The sequence below is a fragment of the Armigeres subalbatus genome, chromosome 1 (genome assembly GCF_024139115.2).
Source record: "Armigeres subalbatus isolate Guangzhou_Male chromosome 1, GZ_Asu_2, whole genome shotgun sequence".
Taxonomy (NCBI): Eukaryota; Metazoa; Arthropoda; class Insecta; order Diptera; family Culicidae; genus Armigeres; species Armigeres subalbatus.
The window spans coordinates 37775805-37790050 of record NC_085139.1 but is presented as its reverse complement, the minus strand read 5'-3'; the positions used below and the strand labels follow the sequence as shown (position 1 = coordinate 37790050).

Below are 14246 nucleotides of genomic sequence, written 5' to 3'. Positions count from 1 at the left end.
TTTTGCTGTGTGCCACTTTCAGATCCAAATGCCCTTGGTACCAGCAGAGTATTAGCTTTCCTGAGCAAATCTGTAATGGCAGGAGGATTTCAGATAGATATGTACACACTGCCACATAGCGTCTTTAGAAAAGAACCACTGGTCGACAACCGCAACGCATTCCAGCCGTCCAACAACGGTTGCCTATTGAACTTAAATGCACAGGCGCCGTGTTTACTTGTCTGGTCTGGCATCTTTTTTTCAACGCTTAGGAGCCCGATATGGGTATTCATGTCCCGGAAGGTGGAAAAGCATTGCAATAATTCGTCGTTCAAGTGTCGAACATCGTTGATTTATTGTCATAATATTAGCTGACTAAAGTAAAACGCGAACCTCTCTTTACATCGGTAGTCTAGCACCTCAGTCAATAAGCTAAATCGGGGGGTCACATTAAAGAGGCAATTCAATTCTGAATAGCTTTCGGTTCAAGTTGATGGCCACCATTATCACAATATTCACAAAATTGTTCGGTTTGTTTTCATCTTCATTTTCAAAGATAGCTTCCGCACGTGTTTGGTGCTAAAAAAAATAAGACCAGAGACCATGACTAATGACCCGTTCCATTATCTCGCAGTAATGAAAGCAAGAAAAACACTCCGAAGATGGGCCGCAAAAAAATCGTTAATTTCCATAATTTCCAATTGGCTTCCTGCACCAAACTGTATCCTCCTTAATGTGCCCAAAAATTGCGTTCATTCAAGCACGAGTGACTGCGCGCTGAAAACCTTGCGTTAAAGTGATTTATGCGCACATAAAATGCGACATGGGGATTCACATTGGCGCAGTACGCACCAAGGATCATAACTATGACGTATGACCTCGGTTCATTCCGGCACGTATATCGTCAGCCATTAAATATCATTTTGTTTTTGATACTCTATTTGTCAAGTTTACGCACTGTAAGGAAGGTAAGCCCAAGGAGCACACGTGCCGTTGAAAAAGAAAACAATTTCTGTGAAATATTTGCAAACACTTGCTGAAATTGTTGCAACCAAATCAGTCTAAAATGGGTGCTTTGTTGGTAAATCTTCGCTTCGCTCGATTTATATTTATCTTAGATCATAACTTTAGGAAGTGGTAATCAATAGCCATTTAGCTAAAGCCAATATTCGAACGGCTGTTGCTGTTCTTATTACGTTCGAATTATTTGCAGTTATACCGTTTTTATGTGTTTAACAACAAAAGAGGAGGAGACGAGCCAGCCTAGGGCCGAAAGTCTCCTTAATAAAGACAATAAAAAAGCAAAAGGGGTTTATTCATTTTTCGAACCCATATGTAACTCTGAATTCATTTCAAACCATGTATTTACTTCTAATATTTCTATTTAATTGTGACCAATTGTGAATAGAATCCTAATGATTGAAACCTTCCCAACACCATCCATTCAAAGTGGAGCACAGAAATCAATCTTCCGAAACAAGGCGACACAAAAGAGATTATGTTTTCGATTTATTTCAATACGCATAGAAAATAGTATCGCCATATGTTCGACTGATATCGATAAACAATTTCAATCTTATAACGAATAACACTTGATGGAGCACACTCCAGTGCGGCAAAGATGGACGATAATCCCCTTGAAGGCTTTACTTTTCATGTGTAGTACATCCCGTTGTGTGTGTGTGTGCTGAACTCCGGCCATCTATGGTTGCTGGACAAATGAAACCATGTTGCGTGTAAGGTTCAACCGACGACGAGCCAATCTCCACCAAGTCGTCGTCGTCGTCGTCATTGTGAAAGAGAAATGGAAATATTTTCATTCCGATTCGACAGCGCAAACAATTCTCCGAGCCATTAGGGATTAGCAGCAGCAATCTGGAAAATGGATTGTGTCAAGTGTGTTCGACATGTCCGACAGTGTTTTCAATATCGATGATACCATTATTGGCGAGAAGATGTTGGAAAACAAATCAATCGCTATTTCGCAGTGATATACGTGGTTTTAGCTCCATATTGTTGTAAAGCTACAATGGAAACTGAAATTTGAAGAAAGTTTGATAATCTTGAAACATATGTCACAATTCTTCTGGTTGCAGCAGTAGCCTTTCTGACCTAGTGATGAAATACAAAACCATGCCCCACATGGGCTCTAATTGAAAGGTGCAACTCCACGTCCGAGCTTTCAGTTCGTAACGATAAAAAACTGCTATATTGTGAGGATGCTTTCCGAGCACTATCGACAAAATGTACGAGCGTTGAGAAAATCCGGTCTGGCCAGAATGAAAGGATGGAAATCTAAGCCTCAGGTGCCAGACCAAAGTCCATGCAACCCATTTTCCTTACTATACCTGGTCCGACTGTATTCGACACATCACAAAGCAAAGTTCTGTGCAAATTTTTCTACCTTCTAGCTCTATTTTCGAATGCTCTTCAACTGAGCAGAATGATACAAAGAGCATAAAGAATTAATGGAATTAGTTAGAACATTTAAGATAGATTCCCATAGAAATACAGAAAAAAAATCCTGTGGAAACTTCGAAGAATTTCTTGTGGAAATCCCAAAATTATGACAAACTCTGCCGCCGACTACATTCGAACCGCCGCACACCTCTACTTGTGTTATTTAGTTTGTCTATTATTGTCTCGTTTACGGACAGTTTGCTCTCTCGCAAACCGGTATAAACCCGGTAACCATGGCCGCCAAAGTCATAACCCACTCGTTGATGAAAGCCAAGTAGTGTGACTAATCTGTAGCTTGATTAATTTACAGCAATACGTCGTCCCTATATGCTCTGCAGTAGCTAGGGAACATGCCTAGAAGCTTTTCACTCGTTCTTTCACTCTACACACAGTACGAAAAAATCGTCAAAATTGAAAACATTCATCTATATCCCCAGAAAATTCGGTCAAAATATGCAACATTGTTGACTTTTAGTATGCAAAAACAGATCAGTGGAATCCGATCATTAGAACAAAGTTCGTTTTTCAACTGTGTGCTGCTACCGCCGAGCAGCGGGTTGCTGATGAACGCGATGAACTTGGGCTGCGAAATCCACAGCGGAAACAAGTGTCAAAATGCGTTATCAGAAGCCCGCAGGAAAATATTGCCTCGCTGTCTCTCTCTCGTAGGTATGCCGAAACCGTCGCTTTATAACCCCGGCGAAACGCCCACAGCGAAATTAAAAATTCGGCTACAAAGCACTGCTGAAAGGGTTGATTGGCGCTGCGTTATAACGCAGCCGGGGCGGGTTCGCTTCAGCATCCCGGAAATGCCGTCGAAAAGTTGTCCTGTTCAATTATTTCGCTCGTTCGTTAACTTTTCGACACATTTAAAAGCACAACAAGGGCGTTTGATTTGATTTCCGCTGAACTAGGTTTTGACTGAAAATAGTGGATTTTCGATGGTGTCGTGTTCGATATCCCTGCAATCGAAATTAATCTAAATGTTAGATCAACTATTTTGTCTTGCTTTGAAAATAAATTATTTGATTGTTGATCTTTCGCCTTCAATATTTCATTCAGAGCAATCAGAGCTATCTCCAGTTAGCCTTGCGAGAAAAGGCGTAGGCGTGAGTGGGCTGCGAAATGGTGAGTTGACATCCGGGAAGGGGCGCCTAACATAGCTCTGGTCCTCACAAGTTCCAATACTCACGCTTCCACGGGTCTTCCGATGACAATATGGTTTCACAGTGTGACGTCACACGTATGTAGCCACGGCTGCGTCCTGATGAATTTCTTCCATATTTGACAGGTATCGGTGGTTTGTATATAAACAAAGGTTCATCCGCTTGCTGCGGGAGACAGGATGAACCTCATGAACCTACCACCGATAAATGTCAAATTGAGTTCATTCGATTGAGTTTTTGAGGTTATGTTTATTTGATGTAAAACCTTATTGACCGCCAGCTAAGGGTTGCGTACTTAGCTGGTAGTGCAGCCTGGGCACTGTTGTCCTTCTGACATCAGCTAGAGTGAGAGGGTGCGTCCTGTGGGGTCTGCCTAGGATGTGGTGGGGTTCGACAGTGGGCTCTGTTGAACTTCTATAAAAAGCTGCATGTGTCCCCAAGCAGGCCCTATCAAAGCGACCGTGTGCCCCTCAAAGCGCACTAGCCTAGTCCTGGTGTTGGGTGGGACTTTAAACAAATTTGACCCGACTGATCGAGCGTCTGTCCACCAAGGAGGTGCGGCTCCAACAGCGTCTGTTCTGGCATCCAGCGGCTGAGTATGAAATGCTATTCCCCGGAAGCTATACCTAAGATGGCAGCCCCATCCCGGTGGATAGGGAACCTTGGGCCAACAACCTACTGTTCCCGAAACATCAATTTGTTCGAGAATCCGATAATGAAAGAATACGGACTGATTTTACGGCGCCGACTCTTAGCGCGAAACAACGGACACGAATAGGAACATGGAACGTTTTAACCCTAGCCCAGCATGGTAAATTGGCACAACTTGCCAATGAGGCACGCCGCATGAAGCTTGAGATCCTGGGACTGAGTGAAGTCCGTTGGCCAAACTTTGGAGAACACAGAACGCCGTCGGGACAAGTTCTGCTATACTCTGGTTTACGAGGTGAACACGCTCCCCGGCATCGCGGAGTTGGCTTCCTACTAAGCGCTCAGGCACACTCTGCGCTTATGAAGTAGGAACCTATAAGTGAAAGGATAATCGTTGCCAGATTTAGAACACGGGTCCGAAACCTTACTATAATCCAATGTCATGCGCCAACCGATGCTGCCGATCTGCAAGACAAAGAGAACTTTTACAGTCAACTCAATGCCGTCGTAGATAGAATTCCGAAGGGTGATATCAAGATCTGTTTGGGCGACTTCAATGCGAAGGTCGGATCCGACAACTCGAACCATGAGCGCATTATGGGACGCCATGGTCTCGGAGAAATGAGCGAAAACGGAGAGCTGTTCGCAGAATTTTGTGGTAATAACGACATGGTGATCGGGGGATCGCTCTTCCCTCATCGACCGGTTCACAAGGTCACGTGAGTCTCCCGTGACGGCTTTACAGAAAATCAAATCGACCACATCTCCATCAGCCGAAAATGGAAACGGAGCCTTCTTGATGTACGGAATAAACGTAGTGCCGATATCGCGTCTGATCATCACCTCCTCATCGGCGAAATACGCCTGCGCATTGCGCGGATTCGTCGGCAGGAGGAAAGAGTTGGACGACGATTCAACACACGCCGACTGGAAGATGCCACGGTGAAACGGTCCTTCGTTGAAGAACTGGAGACGCGCGCTGCAGATATTCCGGAAGGTGGCAGCGACCAATGGACCGCCATCAAGAATGCCTTCATCGCCACCAGCGGGAACAATCTGGGCGAACTGCGCACCCAGAGAAAGCAATGGATCACCGATGAGACCTGGAGGAAGATAGAGGAGCGAAGAGAAGCCAAAGCCGCGATAGAGCGATCGAAAACCAGAGGAGCCAAAGTCTTAGCCCGTCAACGATACGCGGCTCTTGAGAAGGAAGTAAAAAGCTCATGTCGACGGGACAAGCGAGCGTAGGCAGACTCTCTGGCCGACGAAGGAGAGAGAGCCGCCGCAACCGGGGACATTCGCCTCCTCTACGATATCTCACGACGCTTAAGCGGGGCGAAGATGAATGCAACGATGCCTGTGAAAGACGCGAATAATCAGTTATTGACCGACCCAACTGACCAGCTGAAACGCTGGTTCGAGCACTTCGAACAACTTTTTCAAGTGCCAGCCAGGCCATCACCACCTCGGCATGATCTGCCTAGGATCCGACGTATAACACGCGTCAATACCGAAGCTCCATCACTGCTAGAGATTCAAACAGCCATCCAAAGCATGAAATCGAATAAAGCCCCAGGGGTCGACCGCATATCAGCCGAGATGCTCAAAGCTGACCCCATGACATCCGCTCAACTACTGCATCGTTTATTTCATAATATCTGGGACACCGCAACTTTCCCGGTCGACTGGATGCAAGGTATCTTAGTAAAGGTGCCCAAAAAGGGTGACCTGACTGTATGCGATAACTGGCGAGGCATTATGTTGCTGTGTACCGTTCTAAAAGTTCTGTGCAAAATTATTCTAGCCCGGATTCAGGAGAAGATCGATGCGACTCTCCGTCGGCAGCAGGCCGGATTCCGTGCCGGAAGATCCTGTGTGGACCATAATGTCACGCTCCGCATCATTCTGGAGCAGGTCAACGGATTCCAAGAGTGCCTTTACTTGGTATTCATTGACTACGAAAAAGCTTTCGACCGTCTCAATCACGAGAATATGTGGGGCGCCCTGAGACGCAAGGGGGTTCCTGAGAAAATCATCGGCCTCATCGAAGCACAGTACGAGGCCTTTTCGTGTAGAGTGCTGCACAATGGGGTCCTGTCCGACCCTATCCGGGTCGTAGCTGGTGTGAGGCAAGGATGTATTCTATCACCGTTACTGTTCCTCATCGTAATCGATGAGATTCTGGTAGATGCGATTGACTGTGAACCAAACCGCGGGCTGTTATGGCAGCCTATAACCATGGAGCACCTAAACGACTTCGAATTGGCTGATGACGTTGCACTCCTCGCGCAACGGCGCTCTGATATGCAGAGTAAGCTCAACGATCTTGCCGAGCGCTCCTCCTCGGCAGGTTTAGTCATCAACGTCAACAAAACCAAATCGTTGGATGTAAACACGGCGACTCCTTCCAGTTTCACAGTAGCCGGGCAACCAGTGGAGAATGTTGAAAGCTTCCAATATCTTGGTAGCCAAATGGCGTCAGACGGCGGTACCAAGATCGACATAGGCGCACGGATCAAGAAAGCAAGGGCTGCCTTTGCGACTTTGAGAAATATCTGGAAAAACAGGCAGATAAGTGAACGCACCAAAATACGAATTTTCAACTCTAACGTGAAATCTGTGCTGCTATACGCTAGCGAAACATGGTGTGTACCAGTGGAGAACACTCAACGGCTGCAGGTGTTCATTAACAGATGCCTGCGGTATATAATTCGGGCCTGGTGGCCTCACTCACAATTGGATCTCAAACAACGAGCTCCATCGTCGTTGTCACCAGAGGCCGATAGCAACAGAAATTCGGGATCGGAAGTGGGGCTGGATCGGCCACACTCTACGTAGGGGCGGAAACGAAATCTGTAAACAAGCATTAGACTGGAACCCAGCGGGACATCGCAGCAGAGGCAGACCCAGAGGCTCATGGCGGCGAAGCCTCAATAAAGAAATAAAAGAAGTCGACCGAAATCTAACCTGGCAACAGGTTGAAGCGATAGCCGGGCAACGCTCAGGATGGAGATCTTTCAAGTCGGCCCTTTGCACCACCGGAGGTGTACAGGATCCATAAGTAAGTAAAAGTAAGTAGGCGTGAGTTCGATTTTTGGTTCAGTCTAGGGTACCTTGCGTGGACCCGGCGTGTTTTTGGAATTTTGAAGGAATTTATCATAAAGTTATAATTCCGCGACCCAGTCATTTACCATAACAACTTGCGAAAAACGGCTCTGACGGTATGCTGCATCTCGTGAGTGTATACAGAGGGGATAAATATGAGATTTTTTCATTTTGTTTTGGATTCAACACCTGTCAATTTCACAAATCAAGTTTTCAAACATAAATCTGGTTAGTTTTTAACCGGAAAGTAGGTATATGATGCAACATAAGATGCTTGGTCACTCCCGACGGAATCCAAGTTTAAAAGTGCTCGCGTTTTCGGGGACACACCACTCGATACGGAAGCAACGCACAACTGTCATTTTTATTATTTCACGCATGCTGCGACGCAGCAAAGCTAAATCAACAAAAATGACAGTTGTGCGCCGCCTCTGAATCGAGTAGTGTGCCCCCGAAAACGCGAGCACTTTAGAACTTGGATTCCGTCAGGAGTGACCTTGGAGGCGATATAGGGAAACTGTTCCGTTTTCCATCTCACTAAACAAATATTTATCTCATTGCGAAACAAAGAAATACAACACCAATTTGGTCGCTTCTTGCTCACTGCTGAAAAAATAAGAAACAAATCAAATTCCTTTTCATTGCTTTGTTTTTCGTGAGATTAATATCGGAGCTATGAGAAGTAGCGGGCTTGGTAGTCATATGGCTACTGCTTCTGCCTCATACGCAGGAGGTCGTGGGTTCAATCCCAGGTCCGTTCCATTCTCTCTTACTTTGTATCTTTCTCTTTATTTCTCATGTTCTAGCAATCGCTAGAACTGGAAATGGACTTCCATACCGTTTCCATTACTATTCCTATACCTTCAACTTGAGTATTCCAACAGTAATCTGCTAGAATTGGAAATGAACTTATAGAGCTCGTTTCCTACATCCAATCAGTTGTTTTCTCCTATCTATCACATTGGCAGCTCGTTAACCAAGACGGACCTCTGCCTCTCCAACCTAACCCAGAAATTCCAACAAATTTCGCATGAACTCGTGGCAAGTGCAGAGGTATATTCGGCTTGCAGTGGGCGAGTGATTGCATCATCATTTCCTCCCCCTTCCCTACATTGACTTGCATTCTGACGTGGCAGGCGCCAGTATGACCTAACAAATGAGATCACCAGTACTTGTACATTGAAGATGTGTGCTAGTCCCAAGCAAACATCTGTTGGTTCCCTGTGCAAGAACAGCTGATCTGGTCATAATGGAGTAGCAACTACGAGCAGTCAATCAAGCTCAAGCAAGCTCAAGTTAAGCTCAAGCTCAAGATTAATATCGGAGCTATGAGATAAGGTCCAGGAGCAGTAACCCTACATACATATTTTATGGGAAATTACCTATTTAAAGATTGTTCATACATTGTTTAACTTCTGGTAGAGCAACCATGTTTATAGGACAGCTTGATTTTGTCTCGAGCTCATCTTACAATTGTCTGGATTTATCTTTAATTGACTTTAATTGAGCATTCAACAATTAGTTGACCGAGGTGAAACAAATGCCAACTGAACTTGTTGCACCTCGGCCAACTAATTGATGAATTCTCAATCGAAGCCAATTAAACTACAGCTGCGTGCCAAAATTAATCATCAAAGCAAATCAATAAAAATCGCAATCAATAATTTTAGAACCCTACAGCATCTTCTTTTCCTTCTTCTTCTACTTATTGGCATTACATCCCCACACTGGGACAGAGCCGCCTCGCAGCTTAGTGTTCATTCAGCACTTCCACAGTTATTAACTGCGAGGTTTCTAAGCCAAGTTACCATTTTGCATTCGTATATCATGAGGCTAACACGATGATACTTTTATGCCCAGGGAAGTCGAGACAATTTCCAATCCGAAAATTGCCTAGACCGGCACCGGGAATCGAACCCAGCCACCCTCAGCATGGTCTTGCTTTGTAGCCGCGCGTTTTACCACACGGCTAAGGAGAGCCCACATCTTCTTTTCCTATTGTGTATTTATACTCCCTAGTCTCGAGTCAGATGCGAGTATGTCGGTTACCCAAACTAACCCTAGTTGTAAGAATATGAATTACAAAAGTTGTGTAATAAATTGATGAAAAACCCTGATTGATCCACCTAGAAGTGTTTGTGCCTTTCTCGTACATTAGATTTACTAAAAAATGGAGTAAGATTTTCTTAGCGTGTTGTATAAAAATATAAATCGTATTTTGGCCATAACTTTTGATCCCAAAGTCCGATCTGGGCAATTTTCAATAGGAAACAATGGGACAGGATTCACCGTGCAAACAAATCGAATCAAGATAGGTGCCTAAAAGTATAGTGGGTCGACCGTAGACGCTATCTTGTCGGTAACCAAATCCGCGGAGATAGCTATCCAGCGTAAGAGGAGGGGAGTAGGTTTAGAGGAAACAGCGCAACACGTGCTGTTCATGTGCCCACGTTTTCGCACAATGCGTGACCACATGCTTGCCACATGTGGTCCGGACACTACCCCGGACAACCTAGTCCGGACAACCTAGTCCGGAGGATGTGTAAAGATGAAGTTGGCTGGAACGCCGTTTTATCGTCTATCGTCCAAATCGTCTCGGAGCTACACAGAAGTTGGCGCGTGGATTCAAGGAATGGCTAGTTCAGGCGCAAATAAGAGGTGGTCCAAGGGTTCGGAGTCGGCTTCATGGGTCATACCGGTGCCCTGTGATCGAACTCGATCCTTTTATCGAACAAGTGGCCGCGCGAAGAACAACATGGTATCGTCGCTTTCGCAGCGTCGGTCAACCAGGCGGATTCCGAGCCCGAGGACGGAAAGGGGTCCTCGTCAAGCCTGGGGCAGGCGTAGGCACCGTGTCGTGCAGAGGGAAGCAGGCGCGAAGAGGACCCTTCCCACCTTCCGAGGACATAGGGCGTGGTAAGGCCACCTGGAAAGCCGGCAATGCGCTGGCACGATACCATGGTGTTCTTCTAAAAAAGCGAGTCACGATGTTCGGTGCTGCAAGGACACGCAGCTATCCTCGAAGGTGCGTTGTGCACTGTCCCCCCTTTGAAGCATTACTTTCTGATTGTACCGAAGGTATGATGGGCTTGGCGGCAATGGAAACGGTTTAGCGGGTCGGCCTTCCTCGTTTGCTGTTGGAGGTGGTCCCTAACCTCGCACTTCCTGGACAACCCAGGATGTCTGTTGAGCAGATTCCCCCTCAATTCCTAGCAATTTGGTTGGCCAACGACATTATTGATATCATGACACGTCACTTTGAGAAGATGCAGGAAGCCTACATCCGACAAAAAAAAGGAAGCTTAGCAGATCGGAATAATGATTAATTATTTTAGAGCGTCTTAGGGGAAATGCTACAAGGTTAAAAGACTATTATTCTTCCATTTACTTCCACTATTAACTTTTTTATGTATCAACAAGCAGATACGTATTTCGTTTCCTACTTGGAAACTTCTTCAGTGTTTGTTATCGTTTGTTGTCGATAACAAACACTGAAGAAGTTTCCAAGTAGGAAACGAAATACGTATCTGCTTGTTGATACATAAAAAAGTTAATAGTGGAAGTAAATGGAAGAATAATAGTCTTTTAAGATCGGAATAGCCATCAACACCGAAGACGATATGCAGAATGTTGAACAATAATCCGGTGGGAATGGCTCTCGATAACGAAAGTTCACTTAATTTTTGCTAATGTTTGGGTTTCTCATCGATGGTTTTTTGACGAGTTAAGACTACACATTTATTTGCCAGATTGTCCCAACATTTCGGCCGAAAACAAAAGTGGGACAACTCAACATTTTCAGCTACTCATCGATGAATACTAGACCAACATTTGAAAAGGGCGTAAGAGCAAAATTCATTCCTTCTGATTCTTTATCTACAAATATAGCTATATATGTAGACGAGGAATCAGAAGGAATACATTTTGGCTGTTACGCCCCTTTCAAATGTTGGTCTAGAATAGATGAAAGTTAGATTGTGGGTAGGTAGAGCAAAATGTTTATATGGAGACGCATGGTTGGTACACTAACTTCTAACAATTAAACTTTTCCTACAATTTCACCATTTTTTTATTACCTTTGCCTTTGAACGAAGGTCAGTTTTGGGTACACTGGCACCGGTTCTGGGGCTTTAGCTGAATAATGTTTATCAGAATACTTTCAAATGTGCGTGAGCATGATTGACCGCCCACGGTTGCTACTCCGTTATTGCCAAGTCAGCTGTAATTACACAGAGAACCAACAGATGAAGTTTGGGACTAACATCATCTTCAATGTATAAGAACTGGTGACCCAAAAATAAGCAATACCAGCGCCGGCCGTGTCCGAATGCAGATCAATTAGGGAATAGGTAGGAAATTGTTGACGTGATACTCGCTTTGATAGAAGCCGACGAGTCATCTGCACTTCCACGAGAGATCACTGGGATGTTGGATATATGGGGTAGGAAGTGTGGCAGGGTTCGTTTTGGTAAACGGTATGCCGTGTATAGCGTGTAGTTTGATCTATAAAAACAAAACTGAAATTTATTATTAAAGGCCGCACAAAGCAGAACTAAATTTCGGTGATCGGCTAATCGTTCTGCTTACCGTACAAAGCAGAACAAAACTTTTGATGACCGGCCGATCGTTCTGCTTACTGAAGAAAACATATCTGGATTTTAACTTTTACTTTCTAATTATTTTTTTCACACACACACGAAGCAGAATCAAATTTCGGTTACCGGCCGATCGTTCTGCTTACTGAAAAAACACGTATGGACGCTTTCTCGATCGTTCTACGTGTAATACAAAACACGAACAAATCTGCACTGAACTGATGGTTTCACTATCCAATTTACTCGCCCCCTCAAAAGAATCAGACATTTTGATAACCGAGCGACCGTACTGCGTCCAACACAAGAGAAAGCACTCTATCCAGAACATGATTTAAATTTATACGGAGAAAATTTGAAAAATGAAATACACAATATATAATACTAGTCGACCCGGCAGACGTTGTCCTGCGTAGTAGGCTAAAATGCCCATGTGAAATTTCCATACGAATCCTAATTTTAGTTTTTCACGATTTGCACAACCTTACGCGTAATTTTTGCATGAGGAAATATCATATAAACCCGTCGGAAACGGTAACGAACATATCTGCTGAAGAAATGAAGAAAATCCATCCAGCCGTTTTCGAGTTATGCGGATACGAACACAGACCATTTCATTTATATATATATATAGATATCAGTAGAGTATATGGGTAACTGTAATGGATGGGATTTATAAAATGATGTGAATAACAATAATAAGATATATTAAAAATATTAAAAAAAATTCCTCATATCGAAAGAAGCTTTGGATCAGAACATATAAAGCTACATAAAATAGCAATTGTTGAAGTATACTGTATGGAATCACTCGTCGTACGGCACCTCTCTGAACAGCTAAGCCAGATTGGATCCTTATTCTGCCTTTAATACAACATGCTGCTTTCTAAACATCCAATTCAATGTATGAAAAAAAATAAATAAAACATGCTATTCCTGTAATGTTGATGGAGCAAAACAATGTTTATTAATGGGTTTTTTTTAAACAATAATCGTTGAAACAGGTGGAGTTGTATGCGGCGATGTCTTATCAACTTTTCTGGGTTATGCGAGCAAAGCGTGGGAGGAGGTGTGACGTACTCACATTAGATACAAAATCAGCATTTCTGGAACAGGATACTAGGATGGTTAACTAATGACACTTAGAATACATCTCGAAAACCTATAGGAACTTATAGAATGAAGTAGAAACCAGTAGGAGAGACAATCTGGCATGATGTTTTATTTAAGTCGATTCAGCTTATCTAGCATGCTATAACAAAATCGTTAATATCGTACACAGACAGAATGTTTGAAAGAAAAACTTCATTGATCAGTTTATATTTATTATAATATTTGCATGTTTTATCAAGCAGTTTTTTTTTTCTATGGCAGGGTTAGGTTTTTTAAATGCCTAAATGTCAGTATATTATAGTAAAATATTGAATCATGGAGAGACCCGTAATCATTATCATTAACATGATTAGACGGAATATGACGTTTTCATTACAATTGATATAATAAATTTGGCGTCTCAATTAGCTTTACGAGTAAATCTCAGGATTATAGATCGGGAGACAATAAGTTGGACTAATACATTTATCCTGGCTTTCTGGTCTTAGTGCTTCATTTTGTCCGCTACACAATATGTACTCTGATTACTACAATCCCACTTTTTAAAAGGTATTGTAAGTTCGTGGAAGTGGGCTGATGTGTAAACGCGGATAGCATTGACATGATTAAATTCTTATGCTTTATCTTGGTGTTTTTAATTATTTTTTTAATGATAAAGATATGGAAATATCAATTAGGTATTTTTCTGTTCTCTGATCGCATTATTGTAGTTGTCTGATGTTTTGTAGCTAATTCAGATAGTATATACGTTTTATTTTTGACCCGTTCGTTTAAGAAACATTTGAAATAAAATCCAAGAGAGCAAAACAATTTAATTTTTCCAAAAGTACTGAATTTAAAAGGTACATAGTGGCAACGACGACAACAACGAATTATGGATATCTAAAAATAGATTCTGTGTGGATTCTGCACAATAGATCACGGCACAGCAGCGGTTAAGAACACAGAGTGCCTATCAAATAAGGCCGATACAAATATTTAACAGCTATTTTGTCTCGCACCTCCCCCCCCCCTCTCCCCTTCGGATTTTTTTTGCTAAAAAATACCATTTTGAGGGGCAACAAAATAAAATTCGGATAATTTTTTGAAATTTCAAAACATTCTTGAACAAATCCGAGGAGTTTTTTGATTTTTTCCATTTTAATATTTATTTTTTATTATCCCCCACCCCCTTGACCTT

The 14246-nt window shown here is 43.2% G+C and overlaps 1 protein-coding gene across 11 annotated transcripts in view; it reads right to left on the bottom strand.

Moving 5' to 3' along the window:
* The window catches only part of LOC134224508 (peripheral plasma membrane protein CASK-like), a 666907-nt gene that overhangs the window by 326184 nt on the left and 326477 nt on the right, over positions 1–14246 (bottom strand). The window lies entirely within an intron of this gene.